At 40.4% G+C, this 13543-nt stretch overlaps 1 pseudogene; it reads right to left on the minus strand.

The window, feature by feature from the left end:
• Positions 1–7752: 7752 nt before the first annotated feature.
• LOC119316221 lies at positions 7753–13329 on the minus strand (annotated as a pseudogene).
• Between the last annotated feature and the right edge of the window lie 214 nt (positions 13330–13543).

A 13543-nucleotide genomic window follows, 5' to 3' on the forward strand; every position in this document is an offset into this window, starting at 1 on the left:
GTGGCCTACTCTTTTTTTGCCTATATATGCACATGAGGTGTTTGTTGAAATGTCCGAGTCACACCTAAGCTTTCTCCTCTCGAAGCTTCATTTTCCCCAAGATTTGTCTAGTTTTGGCGGTGCACCAACTATCCAAGTGTTCTAAAAAGGTTAGTAACTTCATCCTTTAATCTCTTACTGCTAGTTTAGCTCATTTCAGATGCTCTAGAAGTAGAGTGGTTTGTGGTTTATAGTGGAGTAGTGTATGTGTGAGTTTATTTGATTTAGATGCACAATTTGAGCTCAAATTAACTTCATAGTTTGCACATGTGTAGGGTGTCGTCCCTTCCCCGTCCCCGTCCTCACCGCCGTCGATTGCCCGCGCCGATCTCGTCGCCCGCGCCACCGCGGTGAGCCTCTTGTTCTTATCTGCTTTTTAAAAGAAAAAAATTCTTACTTGTATGATTTATATAGCTACTTGTATAATTTTCTTACTTGTATTATTGTTTGTTATTATATAGTGCCATGGTTTTGGTATCCGCCCGCGTCGGCTCTCGTCCGGTCTATGATTCGTATGTGGTATATTATCTTTCATAACTATTTGTTTCGGTTAGTGTTTGTGACTGAAGGAAATATGCCCTAGAGGTAATAATAAAGTTGTTATTTATATTTACTTATATCATGATAAATGTTTATTATTCATGCTAAAATTGTATTAACCGGAAACTTAGTACATGTGCGAATACATGGACAAACAGAATGTCACTAGTATACCTCTACTTGACTAGCTCGTTGATCAAAGATGGTTAAGTTTCCTAGCCATTGACATGAGTTGTCATTTGATGAACGGGATCACATCATTAGAGAATGATGTGATTGACTTGACCCATCCATTAGCTTAGCACGATGATCGTTTAGTTTGTTGCTATTGCTTTCTTCATGACTTATACATGTTCCTATGACTATGAGGTTATGCAACTCCCGATACCGGAGGAACACTTTGTGTGCTACCAAACGTCACAACGTAACTGGGTGATTATAAAGGTGCTCTACAGGTGTCTCTAATGGTGTTTGTTGGGTTGGCATAGATCGAGATTAGGATTTGTCACTCCGATTGTCGGAGAGGTATCTCTGGGCCCTCTCGGTAATGCACATCACTATAAGCCTTGCAAGCAATGTGACTAATGAGTTAGTTGCGGGATGATACATTACGGAACGAGTAAAGAGACTTGCCGGTAACGAGATTGAGCTAGGTATTGAGATACTGACGATGGAATCTCAGGCAAGTAACAAACCGATGACAAAGGGAACAACATATGTTGTTATGCGGTTAGTCCGATAAAGATCTTCCTAGAATATGTAGGAACCAATATGAGCCTCCAGGTTCCACCATTGGTTATTGACCGGAGATGTGTCTCGGTCATGTCTACATAGTTCTCGAACCCGTAGGGTCCGCACACTTAACGTTCGGTGACGATCAGTATTATGAGTTTATGTGTTTTGATGTACTGAAGGTAGTTTGTAGTCTGCTCTATCACCCCTTACAATTTGGCTATCTATTGTGCTTGCTTGTCCCTATTGGACGAGAAAAGGCTGGGAGAGTTCATGGTGATTCATTTTACTCCTATATTAATACTTGTTCTGCAGGAAAACATTTGGAGTTATGCTATTCAGGAGGTGTTGCATGAAATTGATATTGCTCATTCAACAAATAGTGATTTTAATCAATTGTTTCTCTCATAAGTTGGATCATCACAAGATTGAGTCAGTCTGGTGTTGCTCTACTCTTTCCTGCAGTAAAGTTGTGAATTGTGATACACAATTTTGCCATTTAGTTTCAGTGTTTTAACTTTAGATTAGATTGTACCCAGTTTTGTGCACATAAACCACATACTTTTCTGATGAGGCTTCTATTCCTTGGTGCTAGAGCCATTGTCCAGGAATATCTGACAAAAACTTCCTCTTCAATCTAAAACAGGTAAATATAGTTGTTATCATTTGTTGTTTCCCTCTGTCACTTTTTTCAATCTGTGGTGATCTGATCATATATGTAGTATAACTGCATTTATTATCTATTAGTAGATGTATATTTCTACATTGTTAGTATGTCTATTAAGTTGGTTATGTACTCAGTTATCCTTTTGCTATTTTGCAGGATGGGAAAGTACTGCCTCATGGACCTGTTCTAATTCCACTGGATGAATTGTTCATGTTGCTCTTCTGAGAAGATGTCGATCTTACACATTCTACTTTTTGTACATAGTCTCACTGTGTCATGTGAGTACTGATGAAAGTGATGCACTAAAAATGAAAGTTGTTCTTTTTTGCTCCCTTCAAATTATCCACTTAAGAAATTTGGTAAGCGCCACGTTGGTTCAGGCCTTGGTGCTAGATATGTTAGCACCCGTTTATCCTGGACATGTACTGTATTCTCAGATATGTAGTTACTTTCTCTTGTTTTTTGTGTGGTGGAGCTACAGATGCATCTCAGCCATTTAGGGAAACTGAAATCTGCATCTTCAACTCATAGTTTGCTGATTTTGGTTATTTATGAGAAGAATCCAACATGATACTGCCATTTTAGTTTCAGTTTCAATATATATTACTAATAATTTCAAAAAGCAGGTCGGTGTAACTATGGAAATATGAATAATGCAAAACATTGCATTTCTGAAGGTTTCCAGTTTGAGAGATACGCTTCAACATTCTATTGCTTCTGGTGGATTTGCTGGAGATCGGTGTGGTGTTGTTCCATCATCATGGTTTTCATTTAGCTCACAAATATTTTGGAAGGTCATCAAGGAGAACAAAGACCTTGACCTACCTTCTCATAAAGTGAGTATCATCCTTCATTTTCTAGCTGAGCTATCGACATAATGAGCATCGTTTTTTTCGGATCCCCACTTTGTATACAAGAGAAAATGAATTGCTGCAACTGGCTATCATGTGTATTGTTCTTTAGATGGGCACCATCTCAGTATATCAGTATTGAGGCATCATACTGTTTTCGTTTCTCTTTCTCTTGCCTTATGTTTCTATTCCATGAAAATAAACAAGGTCATCTTATCTGCTAGGTGATCCCAAAGGTATAAATTGGGAAGATACTAAATTTTTCATTCACTCCCTTTTGTTGCTGATGCATTACTAAATATTTTACAATTACAATAGTGTAAAGTCGCCTAATTTATCAATGTATTTACTAGAGCTCATTTAGTTTAATGAATATTTCCTGATATTAACAACTGAGTTATAATCGTGTTGTTTGGACAGATATTGACCCGACCCATCCCTAGAAACTAGACTACTAACCTAATTAAGGAGGTTATATTTTTTTGTTCCACACAATTGGCAAGCTATTCTATTTCACTTTACCATTCATTGGCTGACACAACTTATCCGAGTAGTATGATTTATTGTCAAATTTTTCATGTTAACTACAAAGGGTGTTGATAGCCTGATGATGTATCTACTGAGGTCGCATAACAACAGTCGTCCCTGATCCTCGGCTTCTTTGCTCCCCTCTTTTCTTCCCTTCTTTTGGTTATTAATATGTGAGTGAGGAACCGTTGATGGATTCAACATCAAGTCGCAGAGAGAAGGACATGCTTTCTCAATTACTAATGAGCTTGGACGTTTCTATACTGTTACTAAAATTTCTCTTATGTAGTATATAAAATGCGATGAGCCTTTTGGTGATCTTTTGTTGATGCAAATGCATTGACATGACTCTGATTAGCTCCTATAATATTTAGATGCTGGAAAGTTCCATTGCTATCAAGAGCATGCTTTCTTTTATTCTTAATTATTCATATGGCATAGTTCCGGCGATTGCTTTGGGTTTAGAAGCTGTCCTATTGAAAACTGTTGCTATTTGATATGATACTCAGGCACCTGACTTTTGAACCAGCTACCATATATGTAAATGCATCATCTAACTAGGTCCTCAATTGAGTGCTACTCCCCAAAATTAAATCTACTGTCACCTCTAATGAATTTCCGCTAGCTTTATGTATTTATGAATACGTCTTTAGTTCCATCTCCATATGTCACACCAATGACCAAAAAACCCAGCAGAAAGTGTGTTTCCTATCTAGCACCACAAAAGCACATTATGTGCTGAGAAAAGATTGCAACACACAAGATATCCAACACAGAATGATTGTCCACTACTAATTTTATTTGCTCATAAACATGTTTAGCATGGTCTTGCTCTCATACCAATATCACATCACACATTATAAATTTGAATATTGCTTGCAGTTTTCACCCTCGCAAAGCTAATGAACGTGAATGAAGATTATGTAGCAACACTCCGTGCTCTATCCTGTCTTGTTTGTGAATGTGCTGAATAAAGTATGTGTTAGCCATTTCATACGATGATTTAATTTCTGTAATTGGTTTTGGTTGATATCTCATAGATCCGCTGATAATATAGGTTAATTAAGTGAAGTTTTATGTGCTTATTTGTGAAATACACAGGTGGATAGGAAATTTGTAAAACAAACAGTGATGACATCTGCCTATGATTTGACTTACATTGGAGCATGTGAACAAATAGAAAGAAGATTAAAGGAGAGGGGTCATTGTTGGTGGAGGCTTCATTTCCTTGGAGCAGTCCAATGAGTGTAGTTGTTAATTCCAAGGATATGTGTATCATATAATTCATTTAATCTCTATTTATAGGATCAAGTTCTGACAAAGTCTTCACACTTTTGCAGTTAGCACTTCCGTTTGAGCACATAGGCATAATATAGATGGCTTGTTCTGTAATGTTGCAGTGCTAAATATGAAATGTGCCACCATTTGCTCTTACTGGATGTAGGGTTCGTAGTATTCCTCTGATAATTGCCTTAGCTGGTGTAATTTGGGAGCATCCATTTGCTTTAGCTGGTGTAGTTTGTGCTATTTTTTCAGATGATATCATTGACTGACATTTGTCTTATAGGAGTAGATCTCAATATGCAGCATATTGTTGTACCTACACTTTTTGTAATTGCTCTGTCTCCATTTATTTCATTCTATAGTTATGCTCCTGTCTTTGCTCCTAAGCCAAGATGTATTTCATGACACTCTACTTCTATTGATGTATCTATCTTTTTCAAGAAGCAGCAACATACTACTTTCAGTGGTATTACAAAGCTATCCATTCCTCTGTGTAAACTAGATTGAAAAATGGAACTGAAAAGGACGTCAACCTACTAGGCATTGTACCATCGGCTGAAATTTTATTCCATGTATTCCTTTTTTTAACAATTGACGCTCAGTTGGACACTAGATTGAAAAATGGAACTGGAAAGGACGTCAACCTACCGGGCACCATACCATCGGCTGAAGTTTTATTCCATGTATTCCTTTTTCTAACAATTGACGCTCAGTTGGACAGCATACCGATGTTAACAAATGCACCAACAAGATTAGTACGTAACAAATATCATACAAACATGTTAACAAATACTACAGCTAGATTAGTGCGCACAATTCCGCCTTAACAGGCGCCACAAGGTGGCGCCCCAGCCACTAGTATACTATTACAGTCTGCTAATACAAAGCTTGAAATACTGTCTGGAACACGGTGCCACCAACAGGCGATGCTGCCTCCAAAACAACCTATATTAGCTAGACAATGGGCGACACTATTTTGATTTACAATCTATTTTTCTGAGGAATAAAACGACGCATCTCCAGGAGCTTATTAATTTCCAGTATGAGGTGTCCATAAGCCGATTTGTCCAATGATTCATTGGTTAAAGCAGCAACTAGAACGTAATAGGTACATCTAACATTGAAAGCTGAAAGCTGAGAGAGAGGCCTTCCAATACAGCCCTGATTTCAGCTTCTAACACATCTTTGCAATGGAAGAGGTACCTATACACAGAGAGGATTACGTTTCCTTCTGAATCTCTCAGAACCATGCCTGTCCCTGCTTACCCCGTATCAGAAGTAAAATTGTACCACCCACCCACCCAACTGGTGGTTTGGGCCATGGCAGCATTTTCTTGCTGACTGTAGTTGTTCTAACAGGAAGATCCACAGTGGCATTTTCTCTTTAACAACAATTGGCACTACTTTGCAAAGTCAAAGGCTTCGCGTGTGGTGGAGTTAGCATATCTGAATCAGACATGCTCAGTTATAATATTCCTGACCTGGTGGATGAGCAGCAGGTGGTGCTTGATTTCGTGCACAGCGCCTACCAGGGGCAGAGCTAAATGGATTGTCCCTGATGCACGAGCATCAAGGTCAAAAAATTTCCAACAGATGATTAGCATCCATAATAAGCATGTGCATTAGGTACCGTAATTACTAGGCATTAGGGTGCAGAATTTTTACCGCAACAAGTCATCCCAACGATCGACAACTTTGTTTGATAGATGGCTTTTCGGCAGGTTGTGACCTTTTGAATTTCATGTACTTCTTTCTTTTTCATTTTTTCTTTTCAAATTTCACGTATATTTTCTGAAATCCGGGAACAAGTTTTTTTTTTCAAATCAGTGAACTTTATTGAAATACAATTTTTCTTTCAAATCAGGACCAACATTTTTTTGAATTCGTAATTTGTCCATCAAACTCTAAAATGTTCATATTTTTCTTAAATTGCCAACATATTTTTAATTTGGCAAAAAAATAAAACATCGTGAATTTTTTCTAAACCTTGAACATTTTTTGAATTCACAAACATGTTTTAAATACTCGAACATTTTTTACAAATTCATGAACATTTTTCAAATCTCACAATTATTTGTTTTAATTTTTAATTCATGAATTTTTGATAAATACACAAACATCTTTTTGCAATTATCAACTCTTTTGAAATCCTGACTTATTTCTAAAAAGAAAAAAAAACTTAAATAGAAAAAAGCAAAAAACCAAGGGCTTCCCGCCCCGCACAAGGGCTGGCCCATGAGTACGTGCTTGCTTTGTTTTGGGCGCCCATACGAGCGACAATAAATTGCATTGCCCTGACTTGGCTGTTTAGGAGGACAGACAAAAACAGGTAGCTGTGCGAGTTTGAACCTTGTGTTGACCTTTATTGGCCGTATAGGAGGACAAAAATAGGTAGCTGTATCGTACATGCATACGGAGGGCATATACAGTACCATCATTGCCCTGACTTTCCTTCGTAGGTATTCAGTCAAATAGTTACTCATAAAAAAAAGGTATTCAGCCAAATTTTCGTAAGCACAATAGTACTCCCTCCGTCCGAAATTACTTGTCGCAAAATTGGATAGAAATGGATGTATCTAGAATTAAAATAAGTCTAGATACATCCATTCATGCGACAAGTAATTTGGGACGGAGGAAGTAATATTTAGAACATGTTTGGAGAGAAGACGACACAACTTTCATATATAGGACTTGCGGCGACCGACAGGTTTGACGGTGGTGGCGGGGAGATAGAGCTGCAATATGTGTAGATGGTTCGAAGCATGGCTACTCCTGCTTGAGGAACTCTATGTAGTTTCTTCTGGGTGCCATTATCATCAGATCTCGAGTGCCATGGAACTGCACGCAGTCTCGGTGTAAATTGAGCGCCTTCACTCTGTTATACATCACCAAAGAGAGTTAAGTGCTGCTGAAAATTCGGTTGCTGTTTCAGCAGCCGGAGCTGACACTGTCACTGAAACGCACACATTACTTGGCAGGTCATATGTGTTATACGAGAAGAAAGTATTACACCAAATTCGGTTCTGTTATACGAGAAGAAAGCATTACACCAAATTCCAGAGTTGGCTGCCAACCCAGATGAACAATAAACAAGTAGTATAACAAACTGTCTGGAAACGATTCAGAATTTCAGATACATACATGCATGATCAGGTTTCCATCCCAGATACATTCAGATTTTTAAATTTTTTTCGAAAAGGAGATACATTCAGATGCGTGCATGATCAACCGTCCAACGCAACCTACGCATAATTACAGTTCATATGTAACTGAAACGATTCCTTGACCAGCACGGATGGAAATATCAACGATTTACTTCTCATAGATGACCTTCCAACAAAAAAAGGAAGAAAGAAAAACTGCTAGATACTGCACACAAATGAAAGAACGACAGTACGCCTAGCGTGATTGACCTCTGAAGCTCGATCAGACATTCAGACCGTCTTCACCACAGGCCGATTTGGATGTTCAGCAAGCTCGGTTCTCAGGAATGCCAATGCGGTTTCACTTATGCCACCTTCCTTCACAACTTCCTTGAGGCTTGACAGAGATGGTAGACCCAAAACAGAACTGTCGATGTATGTACCTAAACCAAACTTGAGCACCTCAAGCTTCGGGGCTGCTCCTTGTTCAAACTTGACGGACTTCAGCCTTCTGTAGAGTCCCATGCTCTGCTCCAGCACCACCAGGTTCCGGAACGTCCCCTGCTGGAAACTGAGGTAGACCTCTTCACCCTTGATTGACTTCTCCAACAGATGCAAGAAAGCCAGATTGGGTAGATTCCCAAGGACTTGTATGGCAGCATCGTGCTCTGTTATCCTGGAGCTCTGCAGCTTCAGCTTAACAAGATTCTTGAGCCCCTGGATCCATCCCGGCAGTTTCACCAGGTTGCCGTACAGCTTGAGGCTCTGAAGTGTCTCTGGAAACGAGAATTTTCCATCCAAGCACTCACATAAACCTGGCTTCCCCTCTGACCGGATTGACAATGACTCCAGGTGGCTCAAACCAACAATTGCTGAACATAACTCTTTGCCATTTCCCTTGTTGACGCCAGTCACTCCCAACTTGCGCAGCTGAGCGAGTCCTTTTATGTCCAGTAGAACATCCTTCCCACGCCGCCCGATGTTCACAACACCCAGTGTGCGCAGGGCTTTAAGCTTCCTCATCCTTCTAGGCACTAGAACACCATACAAGTCCAGGCACATCGCAAAAGCAGGGAGTATAGAACAGCACATCATAGTGCATCTATCATGGATTTTCAAGTCATCACGATCTTTATAAAATAAATAAGATAACAGCAAGCACTGAGGCAAGAGGCATAGCCTGTTCCTCATCATGTGTGGAATTTCTTCTAACAGTTCTTCCTCATATGAGACATCCTCATCCTCCGAGTTTCTACCAACACGAAGATATTGTAGCTTCCGAAGCTTGATGATGGTGTTTGGCAGCATAAATATGTTGGTATCTCTGATGTCTAGTGTCTCAAGTTTTCTCAGGTCACCCACCGAATCTGGAAGGTGAAAAATACCCTCGCATCCTTTAAGAGAAAGGTATGTTAGGTGAAGAAGCCTCCCGATATGCTTAAGGTGATGATCAGAAAGACCTGTGGTGTCTTCGAGGTCCAGCACTCGCAGAAGACTCATCTTATCAGAAATGAAAAATGACTTCCACTCACCAAAAACTGTTACTGATCGTACACGAGACATGTCCACTATGCTCTCAAACTCAGCCTTATCTCCTTCCCAATTGCCGTTTATAGCAAGGTGCCGTGCTATGCCCTGGGTGTTTACGCTGCAGCATTGCTCTAGTGTAAAAACAAGATTTTCTTCCATTGACTTTGACATGCCGATTTCACGCATGAGGTCATGGACTTGGCATGAATTAAATCCTTTTGCACTGTGAATTGATTGTTGAGATGGTAGGATCATACTCCTCCTTATAAGCTCCATGAAGTAGCTAGCCCCTATTTCCTCCGCAGACCTGCCGTGCACCGCCCTTGAGTAACCCTCTGCACTCCACCGACGTGCCAAGCGTCCTCGTCCAATCCTATAGTCTTCGGGAAAGATGGGCATATACAGGAAACAAGACTTGAGATGATAAGGTAAGCCATCATAGCTTCTCATAAGGATAGTTCTTATGGTCCCAAGCTCTGGATTCATCTCCAACTCGACACTGATATACTCATTCAATTTCCTCCATTCTACAGCAGTTTTTGGTTGGTTTGCCAAAAAGCCCCCAATGGTCTATTGCAAGAGGAAGTCCCTTGCATTTCTTTAGGATCAGGTTTGCCTGTTCAACTAACTCGGGATACTGCTCATTCAAATTCGTAGTCCTATTTTCTCATAAGTATTTGCATCAATTTTAATCAGTTATATGCGTTATAACTTATAACCCGACCACATGACGTTAAAATCTACAAGATATATATGCATTTTTAAAATCCAAGCAAATGAAGCACATGACCATACACTGTTTGTACCTTTTCAATGAAGAGGTCACGTGCGCTGTTCTGTCTTAGACTTTTGAGCTCGTATATTTTCTCATATTCAGAATTCTTCGAACAGTGCTTAGCAATATCCTTTATCCTTGTGGTGACTATGATTCGGCTGGATGTTTCAGTTGGAGAAAGATATGGTATTATGGCGTCCCATTCTGTGGTGGCTAATAGACCATCAAGGACAATCAAGTATTTCTTCACTTCTAATTGTTTGACCAAATCTTCCACATCCTTGCATTCCAACTGCTCAGCTAAGTTTTTTAGGAGCTCTTGAGGATTGAAAGGACGCATAATTGTGACACAAGCTTCTCAAAATTGCCAATGAGTTCTTGGCTTTGGTAGACATCTCTGATTATTGTGGTTTTTCCAACACCGCCCATTCCCCATAGGCAGATCACCTCACATCGCCGGCTATCTTCATTTGCAATTAGCTTGAGAATATCTGATTTTTCATTCTCTCGCCCGATGAGCTGAGATTCCTTAAAAGCTACTAGCATCGTCTCTGTGCGATTGAGCATCTTCTTACTGGTAGAGTTGTCACTTCTGTTGGTGTCCACATTTGAGCTAGACCCCGCCTCCATTAAATCCATTCCAACTTGCGAACCCTAGACACAAGCAAGCGATGATTAGGTGGGAAAATACACAGGAGGTCTTGGATGCTCCACAACCCTATATGAATTTCAAATGTAAAAATACCCAAAAATTAAAAAAATTCTGAAATTTGGGGATGTCAAACCTGGGTTCTCAATCTACTCCCGTGTGAAATTTCATGAAAAATATACCAGGAGATATATCCATGGCTAAGTAAATATTGTCCGAACAAAAATCCATCCATTTTTGTCTTTATTGCACGACTACGTTTCCTGGTATTTTTTCACAAAATTTCACATGGGAGTAGATCAGGAACCCAGGTTTGATATCCCAAAATCCCAGATTTTTTTTCAAATTTCTCGGTATTTATTTGAATTTAATGTTCGTATAGGGGTGTGGAGCACCCGGATGCTACAAATCCGCTTCCTGATTAGCTGCTGCTTTCTTTCATTTCCTAGGATGATAGCTGGTCGCGTGTTCAACCTTGAAAGTGGTCTATACTTTTTTTCCCATTCTTTAGCTTTAAGCAAACATTTTACAACTATAAAATCTTCTCTAAAGTGCAGCTCAGACCGTAATTCAAGGGATCGTATTGGTCTGAAAGTCTTAATTCAGTATATATAAATAGAAGTTTTGCTACTGCTCAGTCCATGTCCACCTTAGCCGCAGGATTAGCCTGATCCTTGTTCAAGATTTCTGCGTGGATATTTTTGGTTACATCTCTCTATAAATTATCATTTTTTATTTTGTCCTAGTTGCACAGTTTTTTTGATAATTTTTGAACACAATTCCCTTTTTTTCTTATTTCATTATTCTGTATTTTTATTCTATTTGTATAGGCAACAGACTAGTATCCCATGGCTAATCCCTCGACGGAGATTTTATAACATGCTGGTTGACTATGATGTCGACATGCCCTAAAAAAATAGATACAAATTGTGAGAGAAAATTGTTTGAGGTGGGAGAAATTTTCAAAGCTAGATTTTTTATCGGCATGTTGTTGCATCAAACAGATGTTCGTTTCGAATGGGAGTTCATGGTTGACTATGGTCCTGCTGATACAGGTTGCCAAGACATGCCACGTTTCTTTGGTTAAAATTGCACATTTCAATTATTATCCAAGAAGATAAAATTCCTAGAAATTTCTAGTGAGAGAATTAAGGATCCAATTTGAATTGAATCATGTGGGATGGTTATTATTCCATAACTTTCCTAACAAAAACTCTGCGCAAATTAGCCAAGAAGATTAACCAAAAAACAATTAAAGGAGCAATAGTTAGATTATTTAAGAATCTTCATATTACCTTCTTGTAGAAAACATGAAGAGCATGGTCAGCAAACAATTGCTTATGCTCTGGTGCTCCATTCTCTGCCCCTATGCATAAGCTTGCAACTCCAATTTGCTGTGTGGAAACCAAGAGCAGACTTCCTTCTTATTGTCTGGGAAGCATGTTTTAATCTGATCCCACTCTCCAATGCTGTGTACATCATTCAGCACAATCAAGTAACTCCTTTCATTCAGATATTTCTTGACCTCATGAGCAAAATCACCTTCATCAATCGTCCCCATGATCTTCAGAACTTGGGCTCCAAGAGCTGCTTTTTCTTCTATCCCCACCTCTTGAAGAAAATTAACGTAGAACTGCTCAAGCACGCCTTTCAAGAACTCAGTTGAATTGAAGGGTCGCATCAACCCAGCAACCCAGGCTCGGCATTTGAACTTCTTATGTACCTCTGGATCTTCATAGGCCCTTCTGATGATGGATGTCTCTCGGAGATCACCAATACATTTCCCCCACACGGAGATCACCCTAAGGTCAATCTCCATCTTGTACATCAAGCGAATGAGATCAAATTTTGCTCTGTCCCGCTGCCGCCTTGCTTCGTCGATGCCAGACATAGCTGTACTAGCAACTGCAAACTGTCCATCGGTGGTTGGAGGCCGGGAGCCAGGGCCCTTGATGAGGTTGTAGCGCATGTTCCTCTGGCTAACATCCTCAACAGTGGCTCTGAGCTCCTTCATCTGCTTTGCCACACGGTGCCGATCAAGAAGTGTGCGATGAATACGCCACCAAGATTGCTTCTTGAGGCGCACGGCGAATTCCTGGAGAGTGTCCTCGACATCATAGGCGACATCGCGTACCTGCTTCACCCAGACCTTGACCACCCTGCTATCGTCTCCCTCGTCATGAGCGGACTCAAGGAAAGCCTGCATCATCTCCAGCTCATTGGTGATGAAGACCTGGTCACGCCGGACTCCGAGCTGCAGGGCCACCTCCTCCGCCAGCGCCGATTTTGCGTAGCTAAGAGCTCCATTCAGCACGGACTTGCCAACGCTCAGCACAGTGGCCTCCATTAGCTGGTTTTTGGTTTATGTGGATTGGTTGTGATGGATAGAGGCAGCTGTGACAAGCTTGGGCGCATGTAGATGTAGATGCAAAAGCTGGTGGACTAAACGGAGGAGCTTGCTTGGCTACAAGAGCATGTCCGCAAGGTGATTTTGCCTCTATACAAGGAAGGGGACCAAGACTCAACAAGGCTGCGCTCGGGTGCAAGTCCTAATAATTAAGTTCAGTTTAGCAGGGAGGCATGTGCTACCTAACTTGGATGGAGGTTGATGAGCATCTCTAGAGGAGCTTGCTTGGCTGCAAGAGTGTGGCGACTAGTTGCCAAATTGTCCTTTGTAAATTGGGCAAGTGGTATCATTATAAGGAGAAGAGCAAGACTCGAGGCCAGCTGGGTCCAAGTCCTAACAATTAACTTAAGTTTAACAGGGAGGCAAGTGCTTCGTGACGCGCCTCGAGATTGGTCAAG

Source organism: Triticum dicoccoides, chromosome 1B (assembly GCF_002162155.2).
Source record: "Triticum dicoccoides isolate Atlit2015 ecotype Zavitan chromosome 1B, WEW_v2.0, whole genome shotgun sequence".
NCBI lineage: Eukaryota > Viridiplantae > Streptophyta > Magnoliopsida > Poales > Poaceae > Triticum > Triticum dicoccoides.